Source organism: Apodemus sylvaticus, chromosome 5 (assembly GCF_947179515.1).
Source record: "Apodemus sylvaticus chromosome 5, mApoSyl1.1, whole genome shotgun sequence".
NCBI classification, from domain to species: domain Eukaryota; kingdom Metazoa; phylum Chordata; class Mammalia; order Rodentia; family Muridae; genus Apodemus; species Apodemus sylvaticus.
Genome location: NC_067476.1, coordinates 141318640 through 141331928, shown reverse-complemented (window position 1 = coordinate 141331928; position 13289 = coordinate 141318640).

Below are 13289 nucleotides of genomic sequence, written 5' to 3'. Positions count from 1 at the left end.
CTCTAAACTTGGCACCCCTCAAAAACACCAAGGTGATTTTTGTCACACCGTCCTTCCGTACTGCCACCAGTGCTGCCTGCAGCCACACGAGTGGCTGCCACGTTTGGAGATCACTCACCTGCACTGCTGTGCTGTGTCTGTGTGCGCCTTGGTTCACGAGTGGACAGCTGAGTCACTGTCCTCTCACTGTCGGTGCTAGCCCAACCAAAAGGACCCTGTTGAGGTAGCCTCAGCTCAACTTCTTTAGAAGTGATGTTACAATATCAAGCAGCTCCAAACCCAAAGGCCCCATGTAAACACCGTTCTAATTTTTTTTTTAAAGGAAAAGGTCAGACAAACAAGTGGAGGGGATTATTTCCTGTCCCTGGGAAGACTGCTCTCTGGGAATGATTTTTTTTAAATATTTACTTATTTATTTATTATATGTAAGTGCACTGTAGCTGTCTTCAGACACCCCAGAAGAGGGCGTCAGATCTCATTATGGATGGTTGTGAGCCACCATGTGGTTGCTGGGATTTGAACTCAGGACCTTGGGAAGAGCAGCCAGTTGCTCTTAACCACTGAGCCATCTCTCCAGCCCCCTCTGGGAATGAGTTTTGTTCCTTTTGATAAACTTCCAGAGGTAGCCAAAATAAGTTAAGAGACACCATTATTTAAAAAGCTAGGCATGGCAGAGGCACAATTGTCCTGAGCTATAGTGTGAAACCCTATCTCAAAGAAAGGGCCAGTGAGGCAGTTCAGTGGGAAAAGGCTGGCGGCTGCACCCAGTGAGCCCACTTAGATTGCTGGGACCCTACATGGTGGGAGAGAACTGTCCTGCAAATTCCCCTCACCTCCACTCTCCATGGCAGAGGTAACTCCCACCCCGACATACACACACACACACACACACCACACACACACATAATGTTAAGTAAAAGAAAATTCTGAAACAAAACTTGAAATAGAAAATGCAAATATTGCAAGCAAAGAGGGAAATAATGACACTTGAAATCCTACCCAGATTCCCCAAGACCATACAGGGTTACCATTGCTCCTGGCTGTTCTGTAGAACTGGATGGACAACCCTATTGCCAAAGACACCACACACTTCAGTTGCAGGACATAGAGAAATCAAGTTGGAGCTGAGCTGGCAGCGTCCTTCCTGCAGGCTAGTTTCCGTCGTGTGCGAGGTGCCGTGCAGACCGGTTGGGGAAGAGAAGTCAGCGTTCCTACTACCCAGCTGTGAACCCTGTAAGCTACAATGCCAGGCGAGATATCCCTCTTGTGCATCAGTGGCATGACTATCACTGGGTAATCATCTGCTTTCTAGTTGGACTTGAGACCCATAAGAGGGAGTCCATGCCTGGTTCTATAAACCTGGTCAAAAGCCCATGGCTGAGGTCATAGGGCTTAGGGCGGGAGAAACCGGGTGTTTTACTGAGTAGACATGTGTCAAACTGTCCTCTGAACACTTGGTTTACACCCATAGATTAGCAAGTATTGCCCTCAGCCTTGGGAGAGAAGCTACTATTTGTAGTAAGCAGCGGTTAATTGCGAGGCTCACAATTGGTCAAAATACAGAGTCTTACATGGAACATCTAAGAGCTAGAAAGATGGCGCTGGCTGCTCTTCCATTGGACCTGGGTCTGATTTCCAGCATTCACGGCAACTCGCAATCATCCCACTCCCAGGGACCCCATGTCTCTGATCTCTGCAGGCACCAGGTATGTGTGCAGTACACAGACAGATGTAGGCGAAACACACGCACATACAATTATTATTTATTTTATTTATTTATTTTTTGGGTTTTCGAGACAGGGTTTCTCCGTGTAGCCCTGGCTGTCCTGGAATTCACTCTGTAGACCAGGCTGGCCTCGAACTCAGAAATCTGCCGGCCTCTGCCTCCCAAGTGCTGGGGTTAAAGGCACAGCTATTTCAACTCTCTCTCCCAAGGCTCACAGACTGTCATGGAAGAGGAGCAGAGGAGATACAAGATCCGGGAGTGCTGTCTGCTAGCCGTGGGCTGGCCACTGCACAGGGACTCCCGGCATCTGAGGCTACTGGAGCAAGCTGGGGCCCAGCAACGCGCCATCATGGATGGAGATGGGGCTCTTCAGGCCCAGCCCCTTCCTGAGAGACGATGGTTTGTGGGGAAGAGAGAAGCATTTTTTTGTTGATTTGTTTTGTTTTGTTTTTTTGAGACAGGGTTTCTCTGTGTAGCCCTGGCTGTCCTGGAACTCATTCTGTAGACCAGGCTGGCCTCAATCTCAGAAATCCGCCTGCCTCTACCTCCCAAGTGCTGGGATTACAGGCGTGCGCCACCACAGCCTGGCGAGAGAAGCATTTTGACAGCAGTGTAGCCACTGGTAATTTGCCCAGGAAATGACCCCACACCCAGGCTCAGGGCAAGTAACTCTGATTATGCTGCCTCCCGAAGAAACCAAAGACATGAGAGCAGAAGAGGAGGACTTGTTAGAAAGAAGGGCGTTCAGTGGGAGTAGGACGGGGGGGGGGGGGGGGGGGGTAGGGTGGGGGAGATGGATGAGAATGACCGAAATACACTAGAGACATGTATGAAACCCTACTGAGTATTTGGTACATTGAGGCAGGAGGATAACAAGCCAGAGGCCAGCCAACCTCAATCACATCATGTTTCCCACCAAAAGAGGCCCAAGGCTGCTAACCAACACTCACATGGTTTGGTTGGCTGGCTTTTGGTTTTTTACTTATGAAATTTCTAAGTACGTTCTCCCCATCCAGTATGGTGGACATCTTCCTCAGCAGGTTTACTTACTACAAGTGAAGGCACTTAAGGCTCAGAGGCCTAGAGAGTTGCTCAAGATGGTTCCACCTCAGGCCATGTGGCTGCAGGACCCAGCCCTATCCCTAGACCACAGCACCTTCCTCTGGTCAGCATGGTGATCTGCAGTTGCATATAAAGTGTAGCCAGGAGCTTCCTCACAGCCAAAGATGGAAGAGAGACCACTTCAAGGTCGTGAAGTCCCTCTGTCACCAGAAAACATCTACTGGTACCTCAGAAGGCAGCGCTTTCCTAAGAGGGTTTCTTTCTTTTTTTCTTTTTTCTTTTCTTTTCTATTTTACTTTATTTTTTATTTTTATTTTTTGGTTTTTCGAGACAGGGTTTCTCTGTGTAGCCCTGGCTGTCCTGGAACTCACTCTGTAGACCAGGCTGGCTTCAAGCTCAGAAATCCACCTGCTTCTACCCACTGCCCAGCTCCTAAGAAGTTGTCAAATGAGAAACGTTTGTCCAATGATGTAGACAATAAAACTTAAAAATAACATTTAATTTCTGTTCTGTGACAGACACATCTGTCACCTATTATCTCATTGACTGCTCTGAGAGGTGTCAGTTGGAGCTTGGAAAGGCCCAAGTTTATCCTGCCTACAGGCTCCTGTGACTGACCCTCCAGCCATCCATTGGAGTTCTAGAGAGTTCTAGATAAACCAATATTCGTACTTACGTGAAAGAAAGGGTGGAGAATGGCGGTGCACTCCCTTAGGACCCAGCCCTCAAAAGGCAGAGAGGCAGGTGCATCGCTAGTGTTTGAGGCTAGCCTGGTCTATGTAGAGTGTTCCAGGTCAGCCAGAGGCTATATAGAGAAATCCTGTCTCAAACAAAAACTGCACACAGATCCCTGAAAGGGTCTAGAGAGACGCCATATTAAGAGCATTTACACTCTTTCAGAGGACTCAAGTTTGGTTCCTAGTATCTATCTACATTGGGCAGCTAACTCCAACTCCAGGGAACTTAATGTCATCTTCTGGCCTTTGAGAGCACTTGCACACACATGGAATACACACACACACACACACACACACACACACACACACACACACACACACGCTAAAAGTTAAAGCATTTGAGCCTTGTAAGCTTGCATGTACTATACACAACTGGAAAATACAAGGAAATTAAAAATCAGAAAATCCAGGGTGGGCACAGTTAAGACAGAAAGAAATGGGCAACCAGGATGTAAGGGTCTCCTTGGGTAAAGGTCAGGAAGTTCCTGAGACTGGTGGACCTGCAGCCTTGACTGCTAAGGCAAGAAAGGTTTCAGAGGAGAGCTGCCTGCTCTGGGAGAGACTGGATAATGCATCATCTGACTGGCAGCCTTGAGCTACCCCTTGCCCCACTTTCTCAGTAAGGATTTCTGCTTGACAGTAGCAGAGAGGCAGGACAGGGCCAAGACGGATGAGCCTAGTCCAAGAAGAGGTCTACCCGTCTACGCTCTGGTCCTGGGAATGGCAGAGGGGACTCAAAGGGACATTTCAGAGAATACTCACCAGGACCAGCTACTGCAACTGCCCAATGTATGGAAGAAGTGGAAAAGTCGTAGCTTTGAGGAAGCCCGCTGCTGTCTGGCAACAGAGGAGCTGGGAAAGCCTGCTCTTGGTTGGGTTGTATCCACATGATAGTTACAGCACTCTGAGCAAGGTGTGGCAGGGACTATCACCCCGCTGTGCAGGAGGAAGATGGTGTGGGCCCTACACTTTACACTTTACGCTTTATGCTTTAGGGTATCTGGGGATCTAGGTGGGAGGCAGACTCAGGTGGAAGAGATGCTCTGGGGGAAAGGAGGGCTACACCTTAAGATGAGTGGATGTGAGCTGGAGAGATGGCCCAGCGGTTGATGCTCTCCCAGAGGTCCTGAGTTCAATTTCTAGCAACCACATGGTGGCTCCCAACCATCTGTAATGGGATCCGATGCCCTCTTCTGGTATGTTTGAGGAGAGTTACAATGTACTCATATACATAAAATAAATAATTCTTTAAAAGAAAGAAAGAAAGAAAGAAAGAAAGAAAGAAAGAAAGAAAGAAAGAAAGAAAGAAAGAAAGAAAGAAAGAAAGAAAGAAAGAAAGAAAGAAAAGAAAGAAAGAAAGAAAGAAAAAGAAAGAAAGAAAGAAAAAGGAAGGAAGAAAGAAAGGAAGGAAGGAAGAAAGAAAAGAAAGAAAATGAATTAATGAGTGGCGATGCACACCTTTAATTTCAGCACTTGGGAGGGAGAGGCAGGCAGATCTCTATAAGTTTGAGGGCAGCCTGGTCTACATGGTAAGTTCCAGGCCAGGACAGCCAGAGCTATATAGAGAGACCCTGTCTCAAAAAAAGATGAGGATGCTGAGTCTGTCTTGGGCACAGAGAAGACATGTAATCATGAAAGTAAAAGTTCCCAGGGTAAGGTTGCGGGCTAGGGTGGCAGGAGATTGGAGCACAGAGATGGCGGCTCTTAGAAGGAAGTGTGGGAAGAACAAGAAAGGACCCAGGAGGCAGGATCTGGAGAGGAGGCTGAGGGGTAAAGAGAGCCTCTAGAAGGGTTGGGACCAGAGGGTAAGCTGGAGGGGTGTAAGGGTTCTAGAACATTCTAGGAACACGATTGATCATTGATCATTGGCTGCAGACTGCAGGAGGTAACGGCAGCACACAAGAACAGCATTTGAGTCTTTGGAGATGTAAGCTGAGAAGAAATCACATTTAGTCGAATAGTTGACTCATGTCGTTAATCCTTTCAAAATTAGAAATCTAGCTTCTCAAACAAGACCTGGCCCTGGCAAGGTGATAAGAGTCCTTTCTTACCCCCTACCCCAGAAAGGTTCACTTTGTGTGTGTTTGAGTTTGAGGTAATGAGTAGGTTCTGGGTCCTAGACTGATAGCTCAGGGAGGTCTCCAAGGATGGTTGTGAATAGGGAGAATCATGGCATGGCTAGGGGTCTTTGTGTGTGTGTGTGTCTGTGTGTCTGTGTGTGTGTCTGCGTCTGTGTGTGTGTCTATGTATCTGTGTACTGTAATGTGTGCCTAGTGCCTGAAGCCCTAAGGTGCTAGATCTCCTGGGACTAGCATAACAGGTGGTTGTGAGCCACTCTGATGGCACGTCATGACCCTCAGTCCCCCGGAAGAGCGGCCAGTGCTTGTAATCGCTAAGCCATCTCTTAGCCCATCCACATCCCCCTTTTCAGCAGAGTTTTGCTGGATACTCCAAGATGGCTTAGGATTTGCTACTTAGACCAGGCTGGTTTCAAACTCACAGAGATTTACCTGCTTCTGCCTCCTGCCTGCTAGGACTAAGGATGTGTACCACCACACCCAGCCTGGACCTTTTCCTTTTAAAAATAATTATTTATTCATGTGTTTTACGTTCACAAACACTCTGTCTTTGTTCACATCAGAATTGGGAATCAGGCCGGGTGTGGTGGCTCATGCCTGTAATCCCAGCACTTGGGAGGCAGAGGCAGAGGCAGGCGGATTTCTGAGTTCGAGGCCAGCCTGGTCTACAAAGTGAGTTCCAGGACAGTCAGAGCTACACAGAGAAACCCTGTCTCAAAAACAAACAAACAAAAAAGTGGGAATCAAATTCTGTTATAGCTGGTTGTGAACCACTGTGTGATTGCTGGGAATTGAACTCAGGACCTTCGGGAGGGAAGAACAGCCAGTGCTCTTAACCACTGAGCCATGTCTCCAGTCCCCTTGAACCCTTTCTTAAGACTGAAAGATCACAAAGACAAATGGGAGAGGGATTCCTGAGGGGAGAAGCCTGGTAGAGAAAGGAGAAGAGCTCAGGCCAGCCGTGAGTGGTGCTCAGGGAAGCTAGAAGGTGTCCACCATTCAGAAGTAGTTTGGGAAGGGAGCTAATTGATGGGTTTACTGGGAAGAAACGAGACAGCTGTAAATGGTTTCCGCTCTTCCCCTGGGAGTGGCTCTCCTGTCCCTGTTCCACTGTTACCCCTCACCATCAGCCTCTCCCCCCCCCTTCCCTGACTATGCCCATCCATCCACGGCATTCGGTCTTAGCATGGGGTATTTCAGAGCTCAGACCCGTGACTCTCCTCATTCACATCTGCTCCTGTAGCAACCAAGCAAAGGCTTTCTGGGGACTTCTCTGAGCCGCAGTTGGTGAGACTAGGACCCAGAATCAAAAGCCCCTTTCCAGAATGTGCAGAGAAGAAAAGTTCCAGAGACCTGGTTTCTCTAAAACTCCAGAATGGGGTGGGAGGGGGATCATGGAAGCTAAGCCCCGGGGTTTAGACATTGGCTGAATCCACGGTTTATAATTATTTATGAGTCTATCTTCCTCACTTATATGTGAGCTTTTCCAGGGCAGACACAAGCTCTTATTCATCTTTGAGAATTCCCCGCCCCTGTACTAGCTGAAATACTGAATCCATCCATGCTGGGGAAGGAAATGGATTGAGGGAAAAAGGAAGGGATGGATAATGAGGGTGACTGTATCTGTGACAGGGGCTAAAAGGCTCAGTAGATAATGTTTCTTCCTCCTCGAAAGTCCAGAATGGGGCAAGAAATAAGACACCAGACAGATGAACATAAAAATGGTGGCTTTACTAGTGTCTCTGATGAGCACCAAATGGACTTGCAAATATTCTCACAGAACTAAACATCTGTGACAGGATGGAGTTCCACCTTGAGAGGCAGGCAGGGCTCCTTCGTGAGTTTATAAAGAGAAGGTATATACAGAACACGCTACATTTCCCTAAGGTGGGACAGGGGAGGAGGGAGGGGAGAAGGAAGGGAAGGGGAAGGAAGGGGAGGAGGAGGAGCAGGAGGAGGAGGAAAGAAGACATGAGCATGAATCCAAAAAGGCCTGAGCCCCGCCCCTTCCCAAGCCACCACCAGACAAGCCATCTCTTCCTTAGGAAGGAAAGGAAGAGGCCATGAGGGCGCAGAAGAGGGCCGGCCCTCTCAGCTGTCTCTTTCTACAGAGTGGAGTGGAACATGAGTGGGATTGTGTGGAATCTTGGGTGGGATTGGATGGATGGATGGATGGATGGATGGATGGGGCCAGAGGTCGGTAAGGATAAGTGGGTGATTAAGATGGGTCCTTGCAGTATCACAGCCACTCTTCAGAAAAAAAAAAAATGTCCCGCATGCTGGGAGGGAAAGCATGTGGATCCTCTTACACATGTGTAGAGGGAGAGAGGATGTTGCCTCCTATGTTAAGTCAGATCCTAAAGGCACTGGTGGGGGCCATCAGCCACACTCCACTAACATTGCTGGCAGCCATCTTGGCCTTCAGGGCCCGTCTCGGATCTATAAGAGTCTGATTAGATGGAAATCTTCTGTCTCTGCCTCATCTCTGTTTGAACCAACATCCAACTCCTGTCTGCGCAGGCCCGAGGCGCTCTGGAATTCAGCAGGTCCAGAGGGGATATGGCCACTCTGTCAGACAGTTGTCACGGATTTACTCCGTACCTTCCACTGGCCTCATTTTACAGAGTTAGTCCCTGTGACTCAGAAGGTGACCTCACCTATTAAGAGGCAGAGACACTGCTCCAACCAGCGGCTCTGACTCAGTTCAGTGGCACAACCATAGTCCCTGGTAGGCTAGCCCCGGGTCTCAGCCCGTGGGGCAATTGGAAAGTTGGTGACCTTCTGAAGACCCATGTAGCACTCTGTGAATGAATCGCACTTAGCTGGGCTGTCTTGGGCCACTCGTAAACACTGGGTGACTTCCCGAGCATCCTTGGATTTAGCTCTGGAATCTTCCCACCTTCCTGTGAGGCCTGCAGGATTCTTCCTGGTGCGGTTCTGGAGACTTTCCTGCAGTCCCTTGCTAGGCTCCTCGGACCCACCTTCCTTCCAGAGCATCCTGGCCTTCTTCCTCCAGCCTGGAATGGCCTACTTGCCATTCTGCATTAGCTGAGTGCATATTCATTTGTTTTTGAGATAGTCTCACTATATAGCCCTTGAACTCACAGATACCTGTCTGTCTCTTGTCTCTGCCTCCCAAGTACTGGGACTAAAGGTGTGTGCCACCACACCCAGCATATATGTGTATATACATGCTTCTTGAAATGATACTTCTCTATGTAGTCCAGCTGGCCTTAATTTCAGTCTCCCTGACTCAGCATCCTGAGTGCTGGGATTATTAAAGTGTGCGCTATACGACACCTGGCCGAGCCCTCCTCATCCTCACTCTGCAGCTCCACCCAGCTCCAGGACCCTTCCCCATTGTCCCCCTTGCCTCTCTGGCTCTCCACCACCCCTCCTCCAGCATTGTCTCCCCTGACCCAGAAGGACCATGGTGATGGCCTGTGACTGTGCTAACAGCCTGAGACTCGGGTACTACAGCCAGCCTCTGTCCCATCCCCACATGACAGGCACCTGCCCAGGCGCCACTTAGCTTGAGATAACCGACAGACAAGACTAAATGGCCCCCAGGAAGGCCAAGCATTGCCAAGAAGGCGCCGGACACTCCCCCTGGACAGAAAAATATTTTCCTTCCTTTTAATAACAGTCATTAAGGGGCCTGTGCCACACACAGCGCAGCCACGGGCTGAGCCTTGGTCTGTCCAGGGGCTCCCATAACCCTAGGCCAGCACTCAAGGCCCAGCCTCAAGGCCAAAGTCCACCTGTTTACCCTCCCATTGCCCTTTATCCTCCAAAGGGAGGAACACCCATCTTACAACCTGGGGGACCTAGGTTTGATCCACATCCTATCATTACTGGGATGTCAGGACCATTTTCCTTTCACCTTCTCACCCTGCTCCTTTGTCTTAAGCTAGGGAGAGAGGGGTGGGTAGAAGGAGGAGGAGCAGGAGGAGCAGGAGGAGGAAGAGGATGAGGAGGAGAAGGAGAAGAAAGAAGAAGAAGAAGAAGAAGAAGAAGAAGAAGAAGAAGAAGAAGAAGAAGAAGAAGAAGAAGAAGAAGACAGCAACAACAACATTGCACATAGTCCAAAATTGGAGTTAAGAGCTACCCCACTTGTCTGGATACTCAGTAACCAAACAGATTTTCACACAGACATGCAAAGTAGGCACATATGCCAACATCAGCATTCAGGCAGATACTTCAGCACACACACACACAAGCCCACAGACATTACAGTGTGCACACACAGTCATGCACAGGTAAGGTACGGCTCTGCACAGGTATGCATATGTACTCATAAATACTCATATATACTCATTTACCTGCATTCAGTTTTTGTTTTTGTTTTTGTTTTTACTCTTTCAAAAATAGAATCTAGGCAGGCATTGTGATGCCTGCCTGCGATTCCAGCACCTGGGGAAGAGAGGAAGGAGAATCAGGAATGGAAAGTGATCTTCATCTATTTAGTAAGTTTGAGGCCAGCCTGGACCACCTGTCTCAAAAAAATCAAAATATACGAACAATGTTGAAAAAAGTTTCTAGTCTCGTGCTGTTTAAATGACACTATATAAATGACAACTATAAAAGACAAACAAACATATAAACAACCACATTTTCTGTTAGTGAATGAGTGGATGCTCACATGAGATACACACACAGTGAGACAATGCAGCATGCATCCTACCACAGGGATGAAACGAAGGCATTGCACTAAGTGAAAAGCTGTTCACATGAAGACAAATTCACGCACATCATGGTTCCCCTAAAAGAGGTCCCCGAGGCACTTTATAAGGACCAAAAATAGAGCCGACTCTATGGAGAGGGAGAAACAGGAAGTGCTTTGTGGATAGAGTCTTGGGTTTGCAAGATGGTGAGGTCTGAGATGGATGTAGTGGTGGGTGTACTTAATGCCACTGGTGTATTCTATGTACATTTTTACCATAATTAAAAGTCGTAGGCAGGCTGGGTGGTGGCGGTACACACCTTTGATCCCAGCACTCAGGAGGCTGAGGTGGATATCTGTGAGTTCAAAGGCCTGCCTGGGCTACAGAGCAAGTTCCAGGACAGTCAGGGCTACCCGGAGAAGCCCTGTCTCGAAAAATCAAAACCAAAACTAACCAAACAAAAAAGTAGTAAACAAGGGGCCAGTGAGAGGGCTCAGTGGACAAAGGTGTCTGCTGCCAAACCTGATGACCTGAGTTCAGTCCCCAGGATCCACACAGGAGAAGTCAAGAACTGACTCCTTAACCTTGTCCTCCTCTGGCCTCCACACATGGTCTACGGAATACACACACATGCACACACACAGTAAACAGACAAACATACATTTGAAAGATAATAAACAAAACACGCCACTAAAAATAGGTTGCCGAGATTGCGGAGGTAAACACAGTGGAATCAACAGCTCAGGAGCCTGTCTGCCTCTGGGAGCCCTGATTCTCCCCTCAAACAAATCTAGAGATAAGGTGTTAATGAGGGCTCTGTTACTCTTTCTGCCCCCACAGCTCGTCACCCTCCCACGGTCTGACTTTGTTTACCTAGCATCTTCACCACTTTAGTAGCCTACCAACCCCCCCAGGGAAGGGCCCCTTAGAGGACCTTGTGCTCTAGTTTCTGCCTGGGATAAAATGGAATCAGTTCATGTCTTAGTCAATGGCTCCCTATTCCCTGGGGCCCTCACCTCTCTGCCCCATCTCCTACCCACCCTTTCCATCTACCCCACCCCCACCTGAGATCTCTTTCAGAAGAGCCTGTGTTTTAGACCTGACCAGATAACAAAAAAACTAAATTCAGTCATACTGGACAGAGTCTATAACATAGAGCTTCAGGGTCATATGATTTCGGAGCACCCTCATTAGATCTTACCCCTCTTCAGGAGGGTGATAACTGATCTACTCCCTGTGTCCCCCATTGTGCCACCATGTGTAACTGCCCACTGAGGACTCCTTCTTTGGAGCAAAACTGCTTCCCCATTCTCAGAGGACAGACCCACATGTCCTGAGGCAGACACCTGCTCTGTTTGGCTCCTGACCTTGCTGTGTGTTTGTCTGCTATCTGCCCCAGTAGAGGGGAGCCTGGCTCCTACCAGACGGAGGGCATCCCCGGAGCAAAGTGTTCTTTCTGGAGGTGTGGCCGCCTGCAGTAGGCCACCACTCCGTGCAGACAGGCACTGGCTGAAAAGTCAAGTCCCAAGCATGGCTGCTGACGTGCCTCAGCGGTAGTGTTCCTCTAACAAAGCCCTGGCTTAGACTCTTCGCTCTGTAGAAACCGGGCCTGGGATGCGTGCTGTAATCCCAGCACCGGGGAGGTAGAAGCAGGAGGCCCAGAACTCTATGGTCATCCCTGGCTACCTTATGACATCAAGGTTAGTGTGGGCTATATGAGACTCTTTTTTAAATGTGTTTTGCCAACATACATGTATGTATGTGTGCACACACATGCCTGATTCCCACAGAGCTCCTTAGAGGCCATTAGAGCTCCCGAACTGGGAGTTACAGATGACTGTGAGCCACCACACACATGAGGGGTCCTAGGAAACCAACTCAGGTCCTCTGCAAGAGTAACAAGTATTCTTAACCTTGGAGCCAACTCTCCAGCCCCAAGACTCAAAGGGATGCTCCAGTTTAAATGTCTACAAAACCTAGTACCATGTACAATGAAAATTATAAATTATTATTATTATTTTATTTGGTTTTTTGGAGACAGGGTTTCTCTGTATAGCCCTGGCTGTCCTGGAGCTCACTCTGTAGACCAGGCTGGCCTCGAACTCAGAAATCCGCCTGCCTCTGCCTCCCAGAGTGCTGGAATTACAGGCATGCGCCACCACCGCCCGGTGTAAATTATTAATAAAATAAAAAAAATAAGCTTCAGACTCTCCCAGCATCCCAGAACTTCTGGCACATTCGGTGTGAGTCGGGCTTGGAAGATGTGCATTTTGTTTATGGAGACTCTTGGAGGTTGGAGTGAGAACTCCTAACCCAGGGCTTTGGAGGATGGACTGAGGATGCTGTGAACACCTTGGTCATGGTGGTAGAGAGAGGCATGCTGGTTATGGGCAGAGGTCCAGATGAGAGATAGACAAGTGCGGATGTTTCTGGCAGTTCTCATGCTGTTCTGCCCTGATTTGGGGGGGGGGTGTCTTATATATCTGTGGACCAAGGCATATAAATGCTCTATCTACATGGTATGTTTGAGGTTTGTGGCCAGTCACTGTTAGTGTTGGGTTCATTTACATATATTTGATCAAAATGCATATGTGAGCCGGGCGGTGGTGATGCATGCCTGTAATCCCAGCACTCTGGGAGGCAGAGGCAGACAGATTTTTGAGTTCGAGGCCAGCCTGGTCTACAGAATGAGTTCCAGGACAGCCAGAACTATACAGAGAAACCCTGTCTCAAAAAAAACCAGCCCCCCCCCCAAAAAAAAAACCAAAATGCATGTGTGGACCTGTGCGTGCCGGTCAGTTGTTGATGTGTTAGCAGATCTGCTTGTGTGTCTTGAGTCATTTATCTACCACGGTCTGTCTGTATGTGGATGTGTGTGCCTCTGAACATCCCCCACCCCCACCCCCAGGGTGTGGTGTGTGTGTGTGTGTGTATGTGTGTGTGTGTGTGTGAGATCGGCTCTGCAGGTTGCTGAAGGTCAGGGTTGCAGGCCTGTGGCTGCATTCCCCTACAATACAGGAAA